The 13772-nt window shown below is 38.1% G+C and overlaps 1 protein-coding gene across 1 annotated transcript in view; it reads left to right on the top strand.

Annotated features, from left to right (window-relative positions):
- SUGCT (succinyl-CoA:glutarate-CoA transferase) overlaps window positions 1–13772 on the top strand; it is an 866747-nt gene that overhangs the window by 341246 nt on the left and 511729 nt on the right. The window lies entirely within an intron of this gene.

Raw genomic sequence — 13772 nt, 5'->3', positions numbered from 1 at the left:
CCATTGCTGAACAGAGACCTCTCACACATGCCACACTTCAGGAAGCAGTTGCACTGAACTGCCTGCCTCATGCACTAAGCTGCCTGCCTCCTGAACAGAACTGCCTGCCTGCCTGCATTGTGTTCCTGCCTTGTGAGCCAACCCTTATAAAGGATCTCCTAGGATCCTACATCAACCAATGGGCTGAAGACCTGCCCCCTCCAATCAGAGCTGCACAGCTATAACCTCATTTGCGTCTTCACCAACCAATCAGATAGGCCCCATTCGAACCAATTAGGACAGTGCTTTTTGGACCAATCAAAGTGTGAGGATTTGGAGTCCTTGTTTGCATGAGAATGGACCTATCAGATATCAGGGCTGGGGACTTCTCTCTTCTTAGGCAGAAGAGACCTGACTTATAGGTCTCGGTCAGTTTCCACCAAAGATTGTTTCCCTGGCTGGAGCTGTAAAATGGGAGCTGTCTTGCCTGAGTGGAGCAGAGCAGAGTTGAGGTGCAACACCAGGGGGGCCAAGTTGCAACACCAAAGCCACCTGCCCCAGGGCCACCTCACTCCAGGGTCACCTCACAGCTGTGCTGTTCATAGCCATGCTGTATAATTGAGCTGTATCATAATTGAGCTGTTGCACAGCCACAGTTGAGCAGTTTGCACTGCATAAAGTCTCCCCCTTCAGTGCACCCCAAATTGGGACTCCTTTTGTGGTTGAACAGGCACCAACAACCATTGGTTGGCAATTTTGCAAATATTTCTATAAGTCAATAAGAAAAGAAAAACAGTCCAGCTGAAAAATGGGCAACAGATATGAAGAGGAAAGAAACAATAGGAAAATAACCCATCTTATAGCCATTAAGATTATGAAAAGAAGCTTAATTTCTCTAGTTGTGAGAAATGCAACTTAGTTTAGAGTAACCATGAGATGTTATGTTACTTCTATCAGATTGGCCAACCTTTCATCTAACAATAACGAGTTGGTGAGAATACAGAGTATGGTAGAATCAGAAAGTGGCATCAGCCACTTTGAAGAGCAGTTTGCAAAATCTGAGACAGCTAAAGATGTGCCTGCTGTATGACTCAGTAATTCCACCTCTGTATCTATATGTACCTTAGAGAATCAGTCCCATATGAACAGAGAAAGTATAAGTTTCCAGTGAAACATGGTGTGTGATATTAACAAACTGGAACTAATGGACCATTGGTAGGAGAAAAGATAAATTTTAGAATATTTGTACAGGAATGTGCCCAGTGGATAAAAATGAATGAGCCAAATCTACATGTATGAATATGGATAGATCCTGAAATTAAAATGCTCAATAAGAAATGCAAGTGTAAACTTTAAAGACACACGTGATATTTGCATTGCTTATGGACTCATCCAAACAGATACATGAATAAGTGATACAAATAAAATAACATGAACAGAGAGATGCACATGAACTTTAGGACAGTGGTTACTTCTGAGAAGGAAAAGATTAAGGTTGAGGAAAGGTAAGAAAGGGGCTTTGCCTGTGTGTAACATTTTATTTCTTAAAGATATGAAACAAATATCCTAAGATTTTAACATTTTAATAGTGTGGGTAGGTGAGAGGACATCGGTATTTATGTTCCTTTATTTTCTGTAGTTTTCTGTTCCTACACTTTTTGGCTTGTGTGAAATAGCAAACTAAAAAAATATATTTAATAACTTAAAAAGTAGCTCTAGTGGATAATATTCCTGAATTTTCTTTTAAAAATCTTTGGGAAGCATTGCTGTGATACTCAGATAAACTTCCAAAAACTTTAAAATTATATGGACAGGATGTTTCCCCAAGTTTATATTCAGTTCTTACTGGTTTATAGTGTAAGGTGTTTTGCAATTCTGCATCGTTTATGTTAAGTCTCTGTAAAATGTTTACTTAGTTTTGTTTTTTTCACAAAATTATTTGGAGTTTAAAGGCACAGCTTTCTGAATGTAGTCTTCTGTATATCACGAAGGTGGTGTGCTAAGAGATCTCTGTCTACTATCTTGGAGAGCCACCCTTAGAGTCTAAAAAGGAAATCCACAATTGTAAGTACATTTATTTGTGTAAGGTGATGAAACTGGGCAAATTTTAAAAGATTATGGGTTTAGGTTATACAAATATCAAGACGTACTTTCAGAAAACTTAGGTTGGCAAATCTACAACTCTAGAGATGGTAGAACAAAAATACAGGTAAACCTTTCTGCTTACACATAAATATATGAAAATTTTTTTGTAAATTCATATTTCCAGTTATATGAATAAATCATTGTATGAGTTATAGAGTGCCTTTGTAACATAAAGTCATATGTTAATATTTGGATTTTCATATAAAAACTCTGAAAAGATAACTAACTAGACCTCTCCAAATAACTTACATTTTTAGAGCCTGAATTTTTATGTGGAAAAATAATTGACAGGATTCAAAATTTAGTCTTACTACAGAGTCTCCATGTAAATTTGTCCTTGAAATACTTTTCTGTTGTGACCAAAAGTGGTGAAAAATTCATGAAACCAAGAGGAATTTGATTTCACTATTGCCATAAACTTCATTCTATTTTCTGATCAAAGGACTGAAAATCATGGAAAGAAGTATCTTTGAGAACCTCATAAAGTGTAGCAGGAGATAAGATTAAAGGAAACCTTTCATTTGCTCCAAGTTGCTGTCATTGACTTTTTCTTTTAATTGAGGTAACATTAATTAGTAATAACATTACGTAAATTTCAGCTGTACAATATTATAATTACATATCTGTATGCTCTATTGCGTGCCCACCACCAAAAGTCTAGTTTCTTTCTGTTACCATATATTTGCCCCCCTTTACCCAATTTGCTCTCCCCCATCCTCCTTCCCCTTCATAACCATTATTCTGTTGTCTGTATTATGAATTTGTCTTTCTTTTGTTTGTTTGTTACTATTTTTTATATTCTATATATGAATGAAATCATGTTTTTTTGTGTTTTTTTTCCATTTGTTTATTTCACTTAGCATGGATGGACCTCAAGATCCATCCACGTTGTCACAAATGTCACTGACTTTTAAGTCACCAGGTTTTGGCCAGGGGCACTCCAGGCCTGTTAGGGAAATGAGGCCTCCTCTGGATATGGACACAACATCAGTCCCAGTAGGCATTTTTTCATTACTGACAGGAGTTAAGGCTTTGGACTTGTCTTAACCATTAGGATGAGACAAAAAGACAAGATCTTTAAACCTCTGAGGCCTCTCCACAAACTATATTGATTTTTGTACCCTTTCTAAAATATAATTTTTAGTTTTCAATGACAGTTGACATACAATATTACATTAGTTTCAGATGTACAACAGTGATTACACATTTGAATAACTTACGAAGTGATCACCCTGACCAATCTAGTACCTATCTAACACCATACATAGTTATTGCAATACTACTGACTATAATCCCCATGCTGTATCCTACATCCCCATGACTACGTTGTAATAACCGATTTGTACTTCTTAATTCCCTCCTCCCTTTCACTCATCCATCCCCAATATGGCAACCATCAAAATGCTCTCTATATCTATGAACTTGTTTCTGTTTTGATTGTTCATTTATCCCATTCTCTGGATTCTGTATGTAAGTCAAATCATATGACATTTGTCTTTCTCTGTCTGACTTACTTTTTTTTTTAGCACAATACTCTCTAGGTCCATCCAGGTTATTGTAGATGGCAAGATTTCATTGTATTTTTTTTTTTTTTTTTTTTTTTTTATGGCTGAGCAGTATTCCATTGTATATATGTACCACTTCTTTACCATCCATCTGCAGACACCCAGGCTGCCTCCACATCTTGGCAATTGTAAACAATGCTGCAGTGAACATATGGATGCACTCGACCCCTCGAAGTAGTGTTTTGTGTTTCTTCAGAAAAATACCTAGAAGTGGGATTACAGTATTCTTCTTTGTCTCTTGTTATAGCCTTTGTTTTAAAATGTATTTTGTCAGTATAAGTATTGCTACCCCAGTTTTTTGTTTCCATTTTCATGAAATATTTTTTTCCATTTCTTTACTTTCAATCTGTGTGTATCTTTTGATCTGAAGTTAGTTTCTCGTAGGTAGCATATGTGAGGGTCCTGTTTTCTTATTCGTTCAGCCATGCTATGTCTTTTGATGGAAGCCTTTAATCCTTTACAACAATAAAAGGTAATTGTTGATAGATATGTAGTTAGTTATTGCCATTTTATTATTAATATTTTTGATCTCTCTCTCTCTCTCTCTCTCTCTCTCTCTCTCTCTCTCTCTCTCTCATCTTAAAGAAGTCCCTCTACAATTCCTTGTAATATTGGTTTGGTGGTGATGAGCTCCTTTAGCTTTTTCTTGTCTGGGAAGCTTTTTATCTGACCTTTGATTCTAAATGAAAGCTTTGCTGGGTAATCTTGGTTGTAGGTCCTTGCTTTTCAGAATATTTCCTGCCACTCCCTTCTGGTTGTGAAGTTTCTGTTGAGAAATCAGCTCACACTCTTATGGGAACTCCCTTGTAGGTAACTAATTGCTTTTCTTTTGTTGCTTTAAGATTCTTTCTTTGCCTTTGACCTTTGGCATTTTACTTATAGTGTGTCTTGGTGTGGGCCTCTTTGGGTTCATCTTATTTGGGACTTTCTGAGCTTCCTGGGTTTGAATATCCATTTCCTTCACTAGGTTAGGAAAGTTTTCTGTCATTTCTTCAAATAGGTTTTCAATTCCTTGTTCTCTCTCTTCTTCTGGTTCCCCAATAATGTGAATGTTTGTACACTTGATGTCCCAGAGGCCCTTCAACTGTCCTAATTTTTTTGGATTGTTTTTTCTTTTTGTTATTCTATTTGGGTGTTTTCAGCTACCTTATCTTTTACATCGCTGGCTGGGTCCTCTGCTTCATGTAATCTACTATTTGATCCTCTGTTTCATGCAATCTACTACTAGATTCCCTCTGATGTAGTCGTCATTTTAGTTATTGTATTCTTTATTTCTGACTGATTCTTTTTTATGTGTTCTGTCTCCATTTTTACATTTCCTGTCTCTCTGTTAAAGTTCTCCCTGAGATCATTGAGCATCCTTACAACCAGTGTTTGCAACTCTGCATCTGGTAGATTGCCTGTCTCCATTTTGTTTAGTTCTTTTTCTTGAGCTTTGTTCTGTTCTTTTATTTGGGACGTATTTCTTTGTCTCCCCATTTTGGCTGCCTCCTTGTGTTTGTTTCTATGTATTAGGTAGGGCTGCTATGCCCCACCCCCCATCTTACTAAAGTGTCCTTATGTAGTAGGTATGCTGTGGGGCTCAGTGGCACAGTATTTCTAGTCACCTGAGCCACACACTCCAGGTGTGTCCCTTGTGTGGATTGTATGTGCCCTCCTGTTGTAGTTGAGCCTTGGTTGCTATTTGCATGTCAAGGGGAGGGATTAACCTTTAGCCTGATTGGTTGTGAGGACTGGCTATGACTGTAGTGGAGGAGCTGTTGTGCAGGGGCTGACCCTATGGAGCAGGATTTGCTTTAGCAGGGCTGTGGTGCCTGCTGAGTCTTGCCTTTTGGGTGTGTCATTTGTGGAGGTGGTTAGGCAGTCTCTGGTATGGTCTGAAGCTGGCCACTAGTTCTTTTGAATCTGGGGCCTCTTAGGAGGTGCTCTGGTGAAGGCGAAGTTTAGCTGTAGTCTATGCCTTGTCTGGGCCCACTTGGTATGAGCTGCAAAGTGAACTGCAGATGGTTGCCACTCGTATTGAGTTTGGAGGTTCCTGTAGAAGCTCAGCTGAAACCGAGTCTGGCTCCCTCTAGTGCTGGGGTTGGGGGTACTTAACAAAAGATATAGGGCATGCCAAGGCTAGATACTGCCTATTTGCGGTTTGTGAACTTTTGAGAGATTTTAGGAAAGTCCATAGCATGAACCAAGACAGGTTGTTTGTATGGATAAGACAATAGAAGCAGCTTGGGTGGGCCCACAAGTTGGGTGGGGTGGGGTTTCAGGTAATCACCAGGGCTGGGCAAATGGTGTTATGTTAGCTAGGTTGATGAAGACTCAGATATAGTGGTTTCCTGTGAGTGCAGACTAGTTGTGGGGAGAGTAGAACAAAGGAAGAATGGCTTCTGCCAGCACTTCTGTCTGGGAGAAAGCTGCCTCTACTGCCTCACCTTGAAGCCAGAGAATTCAGTTTCTCTCTATATGTCCCTGAAGCCTTTCAAGGTGCTGCCCCTTGAGCAGAATGAGTGAGTCCATCAGCAAGGAAGTCCATTCACAGTCCCTTTAAGAGGAGCACCTGGGACTGCAGCCACCCTACAGCTGACTCAGTCACAAACTCCGCTGGTTTTCACAGCCTGAAGTTGTGGGAACTTTTTTCCTGGTATTGGAACCCTGGGCTGGGGAGCCTAGTCTGGGCAGGGATCCCTTAGTCCTCAGGTGGATCTCCACAGCTGAGATATCTCTCCCTGGTGGATGTGGGACCAGCCCTTTCTGCATCTCCGCTCCTCCTACCCGTGTTGAGGTATCTTCTTCTTTAGTTGTAGGACTCCTGTTCAGTTAGACTTCAGGCAATTCTCAGTGATGGTTGTTGTGTAGTTGTAATTTTGATGGGTTTGTGAGAGGAGGCAAGCGCAGCATTTACCTACCCCACCATCTTGATTGGAACTCTGATGTTGGTACCTTTTTAAATTGTTTCAACTATCCTCATTGCTATTACTCCCTGCCTGGCTTGAATTTTCTGCATTGTCACACCCTACTACGGGATCGCCAAGTGTAATGAAGGCAGCTTGGGATTCCTGACACTGGTGTCATCACCAATCCCCAGAGGCTTCAGTACAAACACTGATGTTTTTCAGAAAAAGAAATGAATAACAATGAAGTAATATATATATTTTAGAATTCCTAGAAGCTTGGACTTTTTGTCTTTAAAATTTTTTAAATTAGTTTTCCAAGTTGAAATATAATTGACATATAACATTAGTTTTAGGTGTACAACATAATGATTTTATATATATCCTTTCATAACTACTAAATATCTGAGAGATAATTCACAATAAACAGGACTTGGTATAAAATTATTAAAATCCTGTCATTGGATTTACAATTATAGACATATTATTTATATTTTACATGACATTACTACTAAGTATGCACCATTTATTGAGTGCTTAGTATATGTTAAGTGCTGTGCTAAGCAATTTATAGCTACTTACAATTTTCTTAGATGAGAAAATTGTAGCTCAGAGAAGTTAAACAATTTACCCATGGTCTCAGAGCTAGGTCAGGTTAGGATTAAAATTCGGGCTTGTCTTCTCAATAAATTTTATTAAATGATTTCTTATTATCTTTTATAAATGGCAGCAGTGTATAGTGAGATGTATTCTGAGTCTGAATTGTAAAGACTTGGGTGTGAGTCCCAATAATGCTTCAGTTTTTTCATCTTCAAAATCAGAATGATTTTCCCTTTCTCATAGAATTCTTAAAAGGGTCAGATTAGAAAATGGTGACCAATTTTGTGAGATGTTATGGGACGATAGGGTTGATCTGTGGTCAGTGGTCAACAAATCCGGAATAGCTGGAGTTGAGACAAGTCACCCTGTACAGAGGTAATGTCCATCTTTCCCCAAACAGTAGCTCAACTGCCAAAGGCCTAAGTCTGGCACTGTGTGCTAAAATTGATTGGGCTGGTGTGCTGGCATCTAGCCCATCTACTCTACTGAAGCAGCACAGAGAAAGACTATTTCAAGACCCCACCAGCTGAGAAGATTGAGCCTTCTGATCCATATACTTCTACTTGACTTCTCTATGCTTTAGTTTCCTCAATCGTGAGGATCATCACACTCACCTCATGGGCTTATGAGGACTAGAAATAATATATACAAAGTATTTCTGATGGTACCTGGTACATAAAAGCCTCTCAGTTAAGAGTAGTTTCAAGATGCTGTGCTTCCTTTTTTAGGCCTCTGTGGGACTGGCCTTCAGCAGCATGTCACTCACAGAGCTTTGTCTGGTCTGCTGTCCTAGACCTTGCTGCCCACAGAGTTGGGGTAAAAAGTGGTGATTAACTCATGAGCTTTGGACCCAGGTAGACTTCCAGCTTTTCTACTTGATGCTGATATGAGTTTAAAAGGTTACTTAAACTTTCTAAAGCTTGGTTTGCTCATCTTTAAAATGAGCATGATGATGGTGCCTACCTCACAAAATTTTTGTTAGAATTAAACAAAATAATTTATATAAACTTTTTAGCACAGAACCTTGCACTTGATAAATATTTAGTTTCTTTGAGTTGAAAAATTGTGAATGTCATGAATTGATATTTCTATTAAGGTCATATAGATAGGTGCTGGAACTGTGATCAAAACCAAATCTATCCACATCTCATACATTTTCTAGTGTACCTCACTTCCTGTGTATATTTGAATACTTAGAATAGCATTGTTCCCTATTACTAGAAATATTTCAGTATACATAATATGATGATTTAGAAAACAACAGATGATTTTTAAGGTCCTTTGAACTTTGGAGATCATATGATTCTCTGGGTAATGTAGGCATACCCTAAATCGAAACATTATATTTTAAGCATTTATTTGTAAGATGATGCAAACTTGAAATTTATTTTTTGTAAGACATACTTCTATACAGAATTTAGAGATCAGTGTAGAAGAACAAGGAAGAAGAGGAGATGCTGTCATAATTAGAAGGTGTGATTGAAAAACATGGTGAATGTTTAAATAAAAAAATTACAGTAAAAGACACATTGCCTTTAATCCGCCTCAAAATATTCCTCCTCACTTCAAACACACTTATCCCTTCATTCTTGCCCCTTTGTGAAGCAGTTCTGGAAGTCCTCTTTCGTGAGAGTCTTTACTTGTCTTTACTTCATCTTCCATCATGACAACGCTCCATGTCACACAGCACTTCTGGTGTATGGCAATTTCTGTCAAATAAAAACATTATGGCCTGTCATCATCCATCTTATTTACTGGGTCTGGCATTGTGTGACTTCTGGTTCTTCCCTAAAGTCAAAATGATTCAGGACATCGAGGTAGCCACAACTAAAGACACGCATGAAAGAGGACTTCCAAAACTGCTCCAGAAGGTGGCAAGAACTGTGGGGTAAGTGTACTTGAAGCAAGGGGGACTATTTTGAGGTGGATTAATGAGTATGTGTCTTTTATTGTAATAATTTTTTTAATTTAAACATTCACCATATTTTTCTCTCACACTTTGTACATATAAACTAAGAGGCTCCAGTTGTCTTCCTTCTTCCAATCTCTGTATCTAAATAAACCTTTGTATGTGTTGCTTTCTCTCAGCAACATTTTAGGAGAAAATAATCCATCCCACTAATTCAAGCTAATGTGATTGAGAACCTCTCATTCTTCCCAAATAGTCATATATTTATTCATTCAGCAAATACTGAGTGCCAGCTATGTTCTAAGTTCTGGGAGTATAACAGTCAAGAAATACACCTTTTTTCTAGGTTAAGAGAAGATAGTGATCCTGGGGAGGGAGATAGCTGGACTGATTTGAGGCATATCTAAAATTTGTGTTTTGTTAAAGGAGAAAGATTGGAAGGCAATACGTTTTTAATGAACTACTGCCACAGCCCAAGTGTAAAGGATCAAGGGCCTGGATTGTGATAGTAACAGTGGGAATAGAGGAATAAAACTTAACTTTTGAAAAGTTGTTTCTACAGGGCAATTATGTATAAATTATATGTAGTGATGAAAAGTTCCAGATTTAGCCAAGGGTGCGAGTTTCAGCAAGTGTGGGATACTAACTTTATAAGGGAATCAAAAATTGTAGCCATCCACAGACATGTATTTATGGGGATAGGGCGTGTGAGTGGAAATAGCCCATGATAATTAGGAAAAGGGAACTGGGGAAAAGCCAGGGCTAGAAATACTGATTTGGGTGTCTTTTGCGTAGAGATGACAGGATTACTTAGGTGAGTAAAAGAGAACAAAGAATATTGGGATTGGATGTAAAAGGTAAATTAATAAAAGAAACAGAAATGGTCACAGAAGTATTAAAAATCCAAGAAGTTATAGTGGCATAGGATCTAAAGATCAGAGCACCAAATACTGCACAGAGAGCAAGTAGGATGAGGACTGTGAGTGAATATTGGATTTCAGACGTGCTCGCTGGAGACACTTGGGGACTGGGTAAGAAAAGACGTTGGTGACCGAGTCAGATTTCAGAAGCTCAAGCAGTGATGATAGATTCGAAACTGATAAATAAGATAGTAACAAAAGGAGTAAGAATGTCAAGAAAACTTTTTCAAATGGAAAGTTGTTTATGGTTGACAATAATATGGAAGATAATGATAGATTGAAGATGCTTCAGAAGGAGAGAGTATGTTGCCTCCTGTGAAGTTTCTTTATCTCTAGTCTCACCTGTATCCTTCCATTGTCTATAACGATGATGATTATGTCAATCCCCTGCTGAAAGACCCCTCTGGATTCCTCAGTGCCAGTGCAAATCCAGTATCTTTAGCATAACCGACAGGGTGCCTGTGCTCTGGTTCTAGCCTTCTTTTTGCCATTTAGGGCACAGATTTCAGATTATTTCTAGGTGGGGCCTTTGTATACATTGTTCTCTCTCTGTCTCAAAGATCCTCCCTCCCATCTTTCACATGGAAGACTCTAACTCATCCTTTTAACAGCTGGCTGAAATATCACCTTGTTTTTGAACCCTTTCCTGACTCCGAAGTCCAGTTCAGGCTTCCTTTTTGGTGCATCAACTGTAAGTTGTCCATTTATATTTTTGTCTTAGCATTCTGCATCAGTTTCCATAGTTGTGTTCTCCATTAGACGGTATGATCTCTGAATGCAGAAACTTTTTAATTGTTGTCATCCCCATGACTGGCACAAAACAAACTCTTACTAAGGTATATAGATAGGATGGACATGTAGAAGCATCGTAGTACGAAGTGACATAAAACACAGAACGACAAATACTGCATGATCTCTTTTATGTAAAGAATCTTAAAAAAAGGTGAACTCACAGAGCTAGAATGTAGAATGGGGGTTGCCAGAGGTTAGAATGTAGAGGAAAAGATATTCATCGAAGGGTACAAACTTTCAGTTATAAAATGAATAAATTCTGAGAATCTGTTGTGCAGCATTGTGATTATAGAAAATACTGTATTTTACACTTAAAATTTGCTAAGATAGTAGATCTTAAGTGTTCTCACCACATGACACACACAAAAATGGATGTGTTATTTAACTTGATTGTAGTAATCATTTCACAGTGTTATGCAGATTAAATAATCATGTTGCTCTCCTTAAAAATCATATTGTGCAAAGTAAATATATATAATTTTTATTTGTTAATCATATTTAAAAAATTGAGGGAGGGAGCTATATTAGTTTGAGTAAGTTAATTCTCTGAACCTGAGTTTCCTATTGGTCAACCGAGGATAATGCCATGTAGTCTAAATTATTTCCAACTCTCACCTTCATGGCCTGATCTCTTAGTGGTTTCTCTCAGGTCTTTGATTTGGTTGCAACTTTAATCCATTCTCTAAAGAGTTTTTTGTTTGTTGTTTAAGTTAAAATTTGATGTTAAGAAATTTAAACTCAAGTCCATCTTTATGTAGCAGTATTTATTTCATCTACCTAAATGATACAGTCTGATTAATAACACCTAATTGGGCATTAAGTGAATTCAATAAAAATCTAAAATTAAATATAGGGGTCGATTTAGTAATTTCATGATCATGAATTGTTTTATGAGTCTCCAGGAGGAGGCTCTGGCTTTGAGGCTCACTGAACTGGATCTGAGGCCACCCTTCTTGTCTTATCTTCAGGGTAATATTGCTCTGAGTGATTTAGATCAGCTCTTTACATGTTTTTTGCAGATTTTTTGTGGCTAATGAAAACATGAGCTTACAGCTCTTTTGCATAGATAAAGGAAAAGATTCCATATCGGATTTAGATCAAGAGATAGACTTTCAGAAGAAAATGATGGATGTGTCCTCTGGGAGCAGAGGAATGCGGAGATGTTCTGTCTCTGGCTGATGGAGTCTACAGCATTTAAGAAAACTTCCACGCCCACACCCACGCAAATACACAAACAGTGGTCACAACTGCAGCTCCAGACGCTGCCTCCCTCCCCAGTCTCATTTCTAAAGTGCATCTGTTGTTTTCCATAACATGAAATAAATCCCTCTCTTTTGCCCAGTGGTGAAAAGCTTATATAAATACTAAAACTTCAACTATTCCTCCGAGTTTTCTGTTGGCAAGCCTGTAGCTATGGGTCTGTTTGGATATTGACATGCATTTTCTGTGTAGATTTTTCAGGCCACTTGGGTGAGTCCAGTGGTGATAAATTCACTTGTCTGGAAAATTTATCAGACTAAGCCTTCTAACACTCTGTTTATAAAAACTTAAATAATTGACACTGTGATTAAAAAGGCTTTGGTTTTGAAGTATCTCTTATTTTTTCAGCATGTATTATTCTGGTGATATATATCTGTATGTATCTTAGGGAGTCTTGGCCCGGAGATGACTTAACAGTCATTGAAAAGAGAATATGGATGTGAAGAATCGATTAATGCAAGACATTTAATCTTGCATTGTAGTGTTCCCATAAAGGGAATATTTTTCAACATTTAGAAATGAAGTATTGTGTACTAAGTGGAGATAATTAACATTACTGGGCTACAATTAAAATGTATAATGAAAAAACTGTATTCGTCATAATGGAGAGAAAAGGGAAGGCAGTATATTTAAAGACAACGATGCCTGGTGTGTAATAGGCATCTCTAGATGGTAGTAGAATAAGTGGATGCATGATAGGATTAATTACATTCCTAGTGAAAGTTAATACTACCTTCATTAAAAAATGATCAGGGGGCCGGCCCGGTGGCTCAGGCAGTTAGAGCTCCATGCTCCTAACTCCGAAGAATGCTGGTTCGATTCCCACATGGGCCAGTGGGCTCTCAACCACAAGGTTGCAAGTTCAATGCCTCGACTCCTGCAAGGGCTGGCACGCAGCACCCCCTGCAACTAAGATTGAACACGGCACCTTGCGTTGAGCTGCCGCTGAGCTCCCAGATGGCTCAGTTGGTTGGAGAGCGTCCTCTCAACCACAAGGTTGCCGGTTCGACTCCTGCAAGGGATGGTGGGCTGCACCCCCTGCAACTAGAAATGGCAGCTGGACCTGGAGCTGAGCTGCGCCCTTCACAACTAAGACTGAAAGGCCAACAACTAGAAGCTAAACGGCACCCTCCACAACTAAGGTTGAAAGGACAACAACTTGACTTGGAAAAAAAAGGCCTGGAAGTACACACTCTTCCCCCAATAAAGTCCTGTTCCCCTTCCCCAATAAAATCTTTTTTTTAAAAAAAAAAGATTAGATCCTTATTTATATGGACATTTTTATGTAAAAGTATATAAATAATTATCTAAATATTTTATATAAAATATATATGAACATTATTAGATGGCAATCAGAGAAGTATCGTCAAAGTATTGATGCTGTTTTTACACTTTTTATTCAATAATAGAAGTACATTTCTCTAGTATAATTTCCAGTGGAATCTGCAGATCTGAGATTAATTCTAGCTATGCATAAGAGAGTTGAATTAGAAATCCATGAATACTAAATATTTCTATTATATGTGCCCTAGTCCTTCCATATTAATAAAACAGTTTACTTGCTGCCAGTAATCTACTTTAGCTAATACTTTAAAAAAATCTCTTTTCACCTAGATTGTTACTTTAAAAATAGTTTGCTGTTTTAACAATTAGCAATTCTAAAATTCTTCATATGTTACAAACTGTAAGCGTTGAGTTGTCTTTGAGGATCCAA

Source organism: Rhinolophus sinicus, linkage group LG09 (genome assembly GCF_036562045.2).
Source record: "Rhinolophus sinicus isolate RSC01 linkage group LG09, ASM3656204v1, whole genome shotgun sequence".
Lineage (NCBI taxonomy): Eukaryota > Metazoa > Chordata > Mammalia > Chiroptera > Rhinolophidae > Rhinolophus > Rhinolophus sinicus.
This window is presented reverse-complemented; position numbering and strand designations above follow the sequence as displayed.